This window comes from Anabrus simplex, chromosome 1, assembly GCF_040414725.1.
Source record: "Anabrus simplex isolate iqAnaSimp1 chromosome 1, ASM4041472v1, whole genome shotgun sequence".
Lineage (NCBI taxonomy): Eukaryota > Metazoa > Arthropoda > Insecta > Orthoptera > Tettigoniidae > Anabrus > Anabrus simplex.
Window position 1 is genome coordinate 112294522 of NC_090265.1, and position 12748 is coordinate 112307269.

The window sequence follows — 12748 nt, forward strand, 5'->3', positions numbered from 1 at the left end:
CCTCTGTTATGTTTGATCTGGAAGCTCGAAAATTGTAAAACTAAGGGCTTGTTGCCGAAGTGTGTTAAAGATTCGAAATCTTGGATTTTTTTCTAAATCTTGTTTTTAAATTACTATGTTATTGTTATCTCACTAAGTGAGAAATTGTTGCTTTTTTGAAAATATAACCTTCCATTTCAGTTTAAATTCTTTCTTGACAAAGTAGTTAGACCCATTCACCCCGGCACCTTCTTTCACCTCTGCTGATCCACCAAATCACGGTAATAATAATAATAAAGACGGAACTAATGATTCAGGACAAAAAGGATCCGACACAAAATATTGTCACCAAATATGGAACAATTAAAAGAGTACAGAAGTTTAAATATCTAGGGGAATGGATAACCTCAACAGGACTACCAGGAATAGCATCACAGGAAAGGGCAAGAAAGATGGAAGCAGCATACCAGTTATGTCGAAGTGTCTACAATAAAAAATCAGTTTCATTCACTGCAAAAATCAGACATTACAACACTGTCATCGAACCAGAAAGTCTATATGTGATCGAATGTATTCCACTGAACAGGAAGGGCTTACTAGAAAACATTGAAAAGACAGAAAGGAAGATCTTGAGGAAGATACTAGGGCCCAGGAAAGTGGGTCAAAAATTTAGACTGCGACCAAATGAGGAACTATACAAAAGGACCGAAAAAATCACAACATCCTTCAAGAAGAGAAGACTCTGCTTCTACGGACACATTAAAAGAATGCCACCAGAGGGAACAGCCAAGCGAATTATGGAATACATGGAGAACAGGAAGACACAAACTAGCTGGCTCAAAAGGGGTCAAGGAGGATGTGGAGGAAAGTAATATATCACAGCAGGTAGTATACAACAGACAGGAATACAGAAAAATCATCAACAAAATTAAGGGATTCCAAGATCAAAGTAGCAAAAAACGGACCGGCAACAACTGGTGACGAGAACGTAAAGAAGCCCACTCCGAAAGGATGAAGTACTGGGCCGATCGAAAGAGAAAGAACCGTAAATGAATGATGCTTAACGTGGTACATAGTAGACCCATTCGAAAACAATAATAATAATAATAATAATAATAATAATAATAATACCAAATAGAAATATATGTAAAGCAACATATGATCATTTATTTTAATTTATGGAGACACGAATCTTATAAAATCGTAGGTGGCACGTTGATCTTCACATTTTGATTGATGCATCAAGGTATTCATTCACGAATAGGGACATTTTTTTACAATTTTCTTTACGTCACACAGATAAGATAGGTTTTATGACTACAATGACACAGGAAAGGGCTAGGAGTGGGAAGGAAGCGACCGGGCCTTAACCATGGTACATCCCTAGCATTTGCCTGTGTGAAAATGGGAAAACGTTTAAATCAATATTCAGGGCTGTCGACAGTGGGATTGGAACCTACTATCTTCTGAACGCAAACTGAGAGCTACGTGACCCCAAACCTCGCAACCACTTGCTTGGTGATTGACGACTATTAAAATGCAGTTTACCACACACATATTTTCTCTAATCAACGACAGAATGAGCATTTTACAGGTCACTGCTCATTGCTGGAGGCTTTAGCCAGGAGCGGTTATAGATGTGAATATTGTTTGGGGGGGGGGGGGAGGAGGGGGATATGATCCATGTTTATTCACGCTAATTGTGCCACAGAGCGATCAAACTGTGATAGCACAATTCTGTTTGCTTCCCCTTTGTTTTCGATTACATACTCCAATTAGTGTACGCCCTTCAGCACTTCCATGGCTTGACCTAAAATGGTTCAGAAACATAATTACTAGTCTTTCGTAAAGAGATTGGTTGATATAAAGTATATAATACTGATCCCAAATAAAAGCAGACTGAGCATTTATCTTATCTTCAACGCATAATAATAATAATAATAATAATAATAATAATAATAATAATAATAATAATCGTATGGCCTCAGCTACCGTGCGCAAGTTTTCAAAATATTTGACGCCATCTGGCTGCTTGCTTGTCAATTTCGATGTTCCGTTTTCCTTCAAGCCTACTAGATAGCAGAGCAAAATGAATCACTCTTGGGCGTCTGTGACTGTGTTTTAATTAATTTTGTCGGGCAAACACCAAATGTGTCAGCAGAGATCTTTTACATGTCGACATTTTACGACATAGAGTGTCGAATAGACTTTTCTTTCAAGGTGTTTTCGTATTGTTTATCAATACGAGTGAAGAAAAGCAGCGTACTAAGCGTGTTGGCTAAAAGCTACATGTCATGAACGTGAGGGCTTGCATTCGGGAGATGGTGGGTTCGAAATCCGGCACGACAGACCGGATGAATGTTTCGCCTCAGGGTGGGAACATTAGAAAACATCTGTGGTATACCCTGCTTGTCGTAAAAGGTGACTGAAAGGTGATCCCACGAGCTCTAAATTTGGGAGTGAAGGTAGGTAACCTCAGTGTCTAGATTGGATCTGGTATTTCATCTGCTTTCTTATCCAAGACTTGTACTTTCATTTCTCCCATCCGACTTCGCGTGGTCATCTATTGTTTTCTTCCGGCTCCAATGGAATTACGTTTCGGAGGCCTATTGAGTGTAACGATGGTATGGAGAGGGCTTGTAAGTCTCTAGTGAACCCCAATAAATTAGAGTATGGTTCCAGGTAAGGAACACACCCAAGGATTACTTCACGAGAACCAGGAAATGTTCAAAGGAATGCACCACGATTCTTTCAGGCTGATTTCCTTCTTAGAAAATGTAGTATTACGAATATGTAACAAATTTTGGACTGGTAGGACTTAGGAATAAAGAGATTAGCTGCTCAGATTCGCGATATATTCGTAGCTGTCACTGGAGAGATGGCGTTGAATAGCATTTGTACACGACAACGGTTGAGTGGAACTTCTAAAGGTAGGAAAGATGATATGAAGATGAAGTTGGAATTCCGAGACGGAAAATTGGGTAAATGTTTAGTGATATAAAATTTCCCAGTAGTTTGAATTCGTTTAAGAAATGAGCAGATAAAATACTGACAGGGAACCTGCCACTTGGGTGACAGTCCTATATGCAGATGATTGATTGCTTGATTGCTTGATTGCTTGCTTGCTTGCTTGCTTGCTTGCTTGCTTGCTTGCTTGCTTGCTTGCTTGCTTGCTTGATTGATTGATTGATTGATTGATTGATTGATTGATTGATTGATTGAAGTATTCATATATGACGGTTTATTTATAGGCCGTAACAATTTGTGATAATATAATAACTGAGTTTTTCAGTCAGTCAATATGTGATGTAATTCCAAATTTAGTTTATGAGGAACAAGTTCAAACAAAGTTAAGATAGTTTGTTAGTCAACTGCAAAACATAAAATATAACATCGATTGACATCACAAGCGCCTGGAAGAGAAAAATATTTTGTACTGATATGTATGTATGTATGTATGTATGTATGTATGTATGTATGTATGTATGTATGTATGTATGTATGTTCAGTCCTTAGCCCGAAGGCTGATTGGATCCTCAAGAGCTCCACCATCAGCAGTCATACATGGCCTAGGTATCACTGAAGAGGCGTACTAGGGAAATGATGAGTGATGTAGTTTACTGTTGCCTTCCTCACCGAGCCAGAAGTTGCTATTACATAACAGCCTGCCAAGCCTAATGAAATGCATGCACCAACCGACCCTATGGGTAACATTTTCAACTATTCATAACAGGGACTGGCTGCATAAGGAATGGCATTAGTATCATCGCTCATACCTCAGTCACTTTCATCTTGTCAAAGCCAAGGATAAGATGGATACAGATTAATGAAAGTAACAAAATTGCTCTAGCGTATACCAGAGGACACTGGTATACTGCACTGTAAACACTAGGTTCCGCCAACAAAGGCACGATATAGTGCGAACTAATCTTAATTTTCCTGTATTAACTTAGCTCACAGTGATGCTATATTCGATGGATGTCTTTTTATCTCAACATTTTAACATTAATTATCACAACTCTGATTACAAAAGTATGGAAGGTCAAGCGACGAACGGCGTGTTGCACATACACATAAAACGCCTCCCAAGTAAAACTTGAAACTAAATATATTATTTACGATATATGCATGATTTACTAACGTAAAAGATATAATTAATTTTCATTGAATTGCCTATCAATTTATGTGTTGTTATTAAGACAACGTATGCCATACAAACATATCTTCGTTAAACTACATGGTTATGGGTGCAGAGGATATAATTCAATGTGATTTAAATGGCGTATTACATATTCAAAATATGACTGCACTTGGGCGATGTGGCATGGTGGCTGTTTATCGCAGCTAGTCGAGGAAAGCTCGGCGTGCAGCCGGCTCATCAGCGGCTCGAGTAGTCATCACATGAGTGAATCATCGGATGCGTGAGTTTCTTAGACACAGGTAACAATAACACTATTTTCAAAGGAAAGTTTAGATATTCAGGTCTGTCAATGCCTACTTTCTTTTGGTACTATCTGCTTTACGTCGCACCAACAGAGATTGGTCTCATGCCGATGATGTTATAGGAAAGAGTTAGGAGTGGTAATGAAGCGAACGTAGCCTTAATTGAGGTACAGTCCCAGAATTTTACTGGTTTTGAAATGGGAAACCACGGAAAGCTATCTTCAGGGTTGCCGATAGTGGGGGTTCCAAACCAACATCTTCGTAACGCATGTTAATAGATACGTGATCCAAAACCCCACAGCAACTTACACATTTCTTATGCCTTTTAAGATGAGTTTAAGAATTATCACCTTCTAGGCTGGCTTACGAGTTAACAAGAGTCTTTCTTTACAGAAGATTTGAGATTCATGATGATATCACCATCTAGTTCACAAAGCGAAGCAATAGAGCGACAGATAGGGTAAACCTACCTAACTTCGTGATATTAAGGATTGTAAGTAATATATCAGGACAAATACTCGATCTAGGAATTTAATATTTTACATGCTCAGTACCAATACATTATTCTACAAACACATGATAAAGAACGTTCAAAAAATGCAAAACATTTTGAGTTATAACATGTAATAAGCGAAGTGTGCGTGCTACTTAATTTCGTGATAGCATACCTAATTCCGTGACACAGTATACTTAACTCCGTGATAACTTTTCTGAGCATTGTTACAGTTCACTTCACGCACTTTTCACTCATTTTTAGTATCGGTATCGTTGTCACTGACATATTCACAAATACTACACATAAATACAATAGCATGAGATGAACCACTGTTCACTGTTAATCCATTCACTCTGTGACAGGACTACTGAGGCGTTAGGAAGGCACCATTCGTCAATGAATCTGACATTCTCACTCGTTTAAAAATGACTAGAAGTGGACCGAATTCACCTGCAGCATTTCCAGCTTGCACAATTTTTCACTTCACTGAACGGGAACTTTGTCATTGTTTGCATACTGTTTTTGGTCATAGCATACGTAACATGTCTTATTCGGTAAACGTTCAGACCGATCCCTATTTCCTGCATTTTTACTATGAAATTAACGAACTTAATCTCCAGTTCACTCGTAAGGGCAAACGGTCTACCCATTTTGCCAATAGTCATATTTTCTTTTAGAGTACTCCACGGAACGGTGAAATGTTTAGCAGCCTTGTGTATAGACCACTTTTCCTCCAAAACTTTCTGAAGCGCTTCCCAAAGGTCAACTGATGAATAGGTTTGTCTTCTTAGGTCACAAGACCCGTTTTTTTGAGCTTGTTGCTGTTTTCCTTCTTCACACATTTGCTTAACGCTGGAGCCATTATGTCTGAAATGGACACAAAACGTAAGAGTCGTAGTCATTTTCTTAAGCAATTATATAATTAATAACGCACTTAAATCCAACTCTGGCTACTGATATTATAAGTGTGTTCCTTAGAGAATATAAGTGCATATACTTGTCTGAATAATTACTTGACCAACTAACCTTAATAACGTTTTACTACAGGGACAGACCAACAAGTAGCGTGTTTCCATCCACACAACATACAATCAACTGCCTGTCCTTCACCCAGCTGAAATTCCCGCTCAAAATAGTTTCCCCGTGTAAAAGCACTCCTGCTATGTACTGAGGACTGTTGGAACTAAGAGTAAAACGCCTACCTTACTTCAGGATCAACAATATGTCGCGTATCACGAAATAAAGTATGTCACGAAATAAGGTAGGTTTACCCTAAAAGTGAAGAAGAAACTAATTTGGTTGCAGTTCTATTCTATAGCGGTTATGACTTCTCTTGAGTGGACATAACCAAGATGTGAATTGAGACAAAATGTAACATGTTTTAGCAGTGTATGGATTTTCCCACAGAATCCGTAATAACAAGAATATTCATGAACCGTCTCCAGAATGTGTTTCTGAACCGTGTGAACAATTTTGCGATATATATCACGCATTATAGAGTACAAATAGGGCGTTATCAATTACGCAACTATGTAGTGAATGATTCACTAATCTTATAGATATTTCGTGCTTTCCATTTGATTGTTATTTTAATAATTATAGTCTTTCTCTCTCATGTATGTATGGCCACTGGCTGTAATAAATGTAAATTGAATATTTATCATGGCTGTTACGAAGGGTTTTGTTGATTGCCTGTAAAAGGACCTGAAATATGGTGGCATCGTTCCGTGTATTATTAGCCCGGATACGTCTTGAAATATAGATCTCACTTAATGGCCCACTGTTATTTTACAACCAAAACTCAAAGTACCCTGGATGTAGTCCCGACCATGCTATCTTTCAAGAAAAAATCTGTTCAGTAGTGGTTCTAAACTACGGACAAGGCACAACATCCTTCAAGAATTGGCTGGTTCTACATCTGGAGCCTCTGCATCTTCTCTCTTAACATCGGCGATGATATTCGTGTACTACAGTCCACGTGTTAAGGAAATCGACGCAGTCTTGAGTCAAATCATTTGTATCGTCAGCGGCACCGTTATATTGTCGCTGTTCGGGCAAAAGGTCATATCCTACAACGCTTTTCCAATTCATTATTTTCCTTAGACTGTCAGGCCTCCCAGCCACATATGGGTATTTAGTCCATCAGAACAATGTTCGTTGTGTTCAAATCAAAATCTCTTTATTTGCAAATGAGGTGCCTACCTCGGTGGTAAATGGTACACTAAAATACGTTATTGTCAAACACTAAATATTAAATTAACAAGAGAACAAAATTTTCCTATAATACAATATTATACAATTTACCCTAACAATTTTTTTCTATTAAACACACAGCTCATCCTTAGTAAATTTATATTGTTTACAAAATTCTACTTATAATATCTCCTGTACTACTTACATATATAGTCAACTGATATACTTTATGTGGAATTACTTCAAATGATACTGTACAACTGGTATAAGATTAAAATTTACATTGCATTTATTTACTTTTTTCTTTTTTCCTTTACCCATTCTGGAACCTAAGTAGCATAACGACCTGCTGCGTCTTAACCAGAGCCCCTTTTGCCACCACTTTTCAGAGTTCCTGAAGGGCCTTCACAGCTACCGTAGCGGTCCCAGGGCCCTCGAAGTCCCCACTGTACTTCACCCCTACAGGCAGTCCCCTACTTTGGCTGTCCAAACTCCTTAGACTAGGGGATGGAATTAATTTATTCACACACATTTTTTATTTACATTAACCTGCACTGGTCGAATGCCCTCTAACATTTCATTTATTTTCTCTGTTGCTGTTTATTCTCTTCTTGAATATCTGTACAGATTTTGGAAAAGGATCAAACACTACCCCTGGTAAACTGTTCCACTCCTTTACACCCTTTCCAATGAATTTTCCTATGCTTATGTGTAAAGGAAAATGGAACTTACCGTACCGCACTCTAAAAATATATGTTTACATGACTTATTTACACACTCCTACAGTATAATGTACTCAATGTTCATTTTTCTTTAACGTAAGCGTACGGAAGTGAACACAATGAAAATTGTTCTGATGGACTGTATATCCATATGTGACTGAGAGGTGTGACAAATCTGAAGGAAAATAATGGGTAGGAAGAGCATTGTGAGACATGACCCTTTGCCCGAACAGCGACGATATTTACTTCTCTCTTTTGGTTATCCGGGCTGAGACACATTGAGCGTCCAGGAATAAGACGCCTTAACAACCTAGTAAGAGTGCGCAGAATAATATCATGAAACACAGCTGTACCTATCCATCAAGACATTGCTGAAGGATTCAGAAGACTAAAATCATGATCGCCACATGTACATACGGTACAGTTGCTCATCAGTAGAAAGTATAATTGGGAAGAAAAATGGTAATCAGCATGGGGCAGCACACGTTTGAAGGAGTGGCAGATATTGAACACCAAATACCCTTCAGTTGGCTTAGAACTCCCCCGTGAAATACTGATTGCCCTGAAGACAGTTCGAATCACGGACGACGTGACTCCACTTTAAAGTGACTTATGTTAACTTCTCCCGGCTGTGACTGTGGTGAAATGAATCAAAGCATCTACAAGATCATAGCAGAATGTCCGAGGAGGACGTACTTTGGACCACTAGGGGATTTGTGGTAACATATACACAGGTTATGTTGTTGCTGGACAAACTGAACATTTGACTGTGAAATATGTAGCGGTAAGTGGATTGTTTCAATGGTTTGTTCCAATTCTTGCATAGGCACATATCGATGGCTTTCTTTAAAAACCTCGTAAGTCCGAATACTCTTCGTATCCATTATATTCGTTAAGACTGGTCACGCCTCCCAGTCCCATATTTATATGCAGAGCAAAAGAATAATTTTCGTTATGGTCATTTTCCTCTGCCAATTTGTAAAGGAAAATGAACCTTAAATATATTGTACTGTAGGAATATGTAAATTTGCCATGCAATCAACATCCCTGCAATACGGTACGTTAAGGTCCATTTTACTTTACACATTAGCAAAGGAAAATAAACACAGCGAAAATTATTCTGATGGACTGCATACAAATATATGACAGGAAGGCGTGGCCAGTCTTAAGGGATATAATAGGTAGGAAGAACATTTGGACATACGAGGTTTTAAAAGAGAGCCATCGATATATGTAAATAGTCTGTCATACTTTTGTGCATAATACCACAAGGATAACAATCACATGAGTCTCGCATTACCAACAGGACATAATTTTTTTTATTATTATTTGAAAATGCTACAAATGCAAATACAATTGAGCAAATTTTAAATGGAACGTGTATTGATCGTTCTACGGCTAATGACGTTAGAGCAAACCGAACCAATTTTTTGTCTGAATTCGGTCTATCCTCATCGTTTCAATTTTGCTTTATCCATTTAAATGATTAATTCATTTAATGTATGGCAGCATTCCTTATAAATAGGTCAGACAACTGGATTTGATAGGCTGTGCCTATTGCAGTCAGATTGTTTCGCCTGGCTCCTTCAGTACTTTTATGAGCATTTAATGCCAGTAATGTAGTTTATATAATTTCTTTCCATAAAATATTCTCTGTACTTCGATCATTCGGCCGTATCTGGATATTAACATTTTCAAACTATCTTGCCCGAGACAGTGTAACATACAATTGGCCGTGACTGAATAGTGGTTCGGGTAAGTGAACTTTTTCAAGAGTTTCTACCTGTGCTTTATTTTTAGTCGTACAGATGGCTAATCGACTTGATACTTTTCCGTCTGTACGTATGTCTACTCATTTCTGTTAGCATCATGTAAGTAATTAGGAATATTCTGCCATCTGTTGAGTATATTCAGAAGCTGAAGAAGTTCAGAGAATCAAAGAGTATCTCGCAGAGAATAGTATTCTTCTATTCTTCCATCATCAGAGGAAGTGTATACTCTATGGCTTCACAGGTAGAAATCAAACATGGCTGTATGCAATGACATTATTTAGGATGAAAATCACATATCGATGGCTTTCTTGTAAAACCTCGTAAGTGCCAATAATCTTACTGCCCATTATATTCCTTAACACTGATCACGCCTCCCAGCCACAGTCCATCAGAATAATTTTCCTTGTGTTAATTTTCCTATGCAAAAGTGTAAAGGAAAATGGACCTTACAATGCCGTATTGTAGGGATGTTGTTTGCGTAGGGAATTTACGCACTCCTACAGTATAATGAATTTAAGGTTCATTCTCCTTTACACATTAGCATAGGAAATGAACACGACGAAAGTTATTCTGATGGACTGCATATAAATATGTGGCTGGGAAGCGTGACCAGTCTTAAGGAATATGATGGGTTGGAAGAGCATTGGGATATAGCAGGTTCTAAAAGAAAACCATCGATATATCAGAATATTAATGAAAATGTTAGGTGCTTAACAACCTGCTAAGTACAGAATGTATTGCCTTCGCCTGCAATTATTGGAGTGGTCAATTAATGACTTGATTTTACGATTAGTTGAAGTTGGCTCAATGTAAAGACATATGGATGTCTCATGATTCACCGGCAGTAAATTCCGGAGAGAATGAAACAGAAATGGAGCATATCGGTCCAGTAGACCGGACGGACGGATTTGCCGAAGTAGCTTTTAGTAAACTCTTTTAATATATCGATTATTTCTGAGTTAGATGGGTATATAAGAAAGAAAATATTGATACTCGCTCATTTTTCCTTTATTGTAGCCCTAATGAAGTCACATAGTCAATATTACCCATCAACCTCTTATAGCCATACCATCAAGGGATTTCCTAGATTATTAAAACTAACAGGTAATTATATCGAATTGATACAAAAAATCAAAATCAAAATCTCTTTATTTGCAAATGAGGTGTCTATCTCGGTGGCAAATGGTACACAAAAATACATTATTGTCAAGCACTAAATTTTAAATTAACAAGAGAAGAAAAATATTTCTAGAATACAATACGGTAATATACAATTTATGGTAACAAATTTTTTCTATTAAACAAACAGATCATCCTTAATAAATTTATATTGTTTAAAAAATTCTACTTATAATATATCCTATACTTACAAACATAGTCAACTCATATACAGTATGTGGAATTACTTCAAATAATACTATGCAACTGGTATAAGATTAAAATTTACATTGTATTTATTTACTTATTTTTTAAAGCCATTTTGGAACCTAAGTAGCATTATTATTCGGTCTTCCATTTCCTTTCAAACACGTAATATTGGAATAAAATTTCAAGTTTATTACTTTCCATCAATCTCGCTGCATTTTCATACAGCAACATAAATAAATTTTCGCTTCAAACTCGCTTTTCTTAACCAAAATCATATGTTTCGTCAACTTATCTCAAAATCACTTTAAGGGCCGATGACCTAGACGTTAGGCCCCTTTAAACAACAAGCATCATCATCATTATCATCATCTCAAAATCACTTCAAAATAGTTTTAGTCGCTTCAATCGTTAATGCGAAAAACGCATGCCTCAACCCTGGCCTAAAGTTCCAGTAGTTTTGCCAGGGCCGAGAGAACTCACCTTCTCCCCCAATCCTAACAGGCTCGCGTCTTGAAATACATGTTTACCTACCGAAGCGTGCACGGAAGTTACACAAAAAAAGCACCGGGAATTGTTCCTTCCATCATACTACCAGATGTCCCACAATAATAACCTCTTTTTAAGGTTGTATGTGTAATCAGTGACGTCAAAAGTATTATTATTATTATTATTATTATTATTATTATTATTATTATTATTATTATTATTATTATTATTATTATTTTGGGGGGTATAGGAATGTCAACGTTTGCAACGTAGACTATTTCAAATTTTGGTTAGGATAATAATAAAAAATAAGTATGGTTTATGTAAAGAAAAAAATGTCATACCAAATATAGAAATACGAATGGTTAGTTTTGAGATACTAGACCGTAGTTGGAGAAATGAAGAGCATCCGTTTCAGAAGAACGCTGTAGATCACGAGAGATAGGGAGGAGTGGGCCGCGGACGCTGGGGCCCGTCTTAAGTCTGGGGGCTGTACGTGGTACACGGACGGCTCGCGGACGGAGACGGGCACAGGCGCCGGGGTCTGGGGGCCTAAGACAGGGCTCTCCCTTCCTATGGGTAAATATGCTACTGTTTTCCAGGCTGAAGTATACGCAATACTAGCCTGTGCTGTAAATATATGGAATATGCCTGGACACAGAAGACATATCACTATTTGTAGTGATAGCCAGGCAGCGCTAAAAGCACTATGTGCAGTTAAAACAACATCAAAACTGGTATGGGAATGCCAAAGGATGTTAGATCAGCTGTGTGAGCTTAGCTCAGTTACCCTATTATGGGTTCCTGGGCACACAGGTATCAGTGGAAATGAAGAAGCTGACAAACTAGCGAAACAGGGCTCAATGGGTTCCTTCATAGGACCAGAGCCCTTCCTGGGAGTGTCACTCCGAAGTGTGAGACTGGCAATATCCCAATGGATAAACCAGTCTCACCTAGATATTTGGAAGAGGTTAACCATAGCAAGACAGGCACGTGAACTTATCAAAGGGCCTAGTCAAAGCTATAAAAAGGTCCTAATGAATTTGAATAGGACCAGAATGAGAATGGTAGTTGGACTGTTAACAGGCCACAATACCTTACAGAGACACCTACACATCATGAAAATCACCCAGGATCCGATGTGTAGAAGATGCGGTAAGGAGGAGGAGACCTCCGCGCATGTGTTATGTCAGTGCGAGGCTTTTGCAAGCACTAGACATCAATTCCTGGGCTCACATTTTGTGAGCCTGGAGGACATCAGGAACGCCAAAATCCGGACACTGGTATCC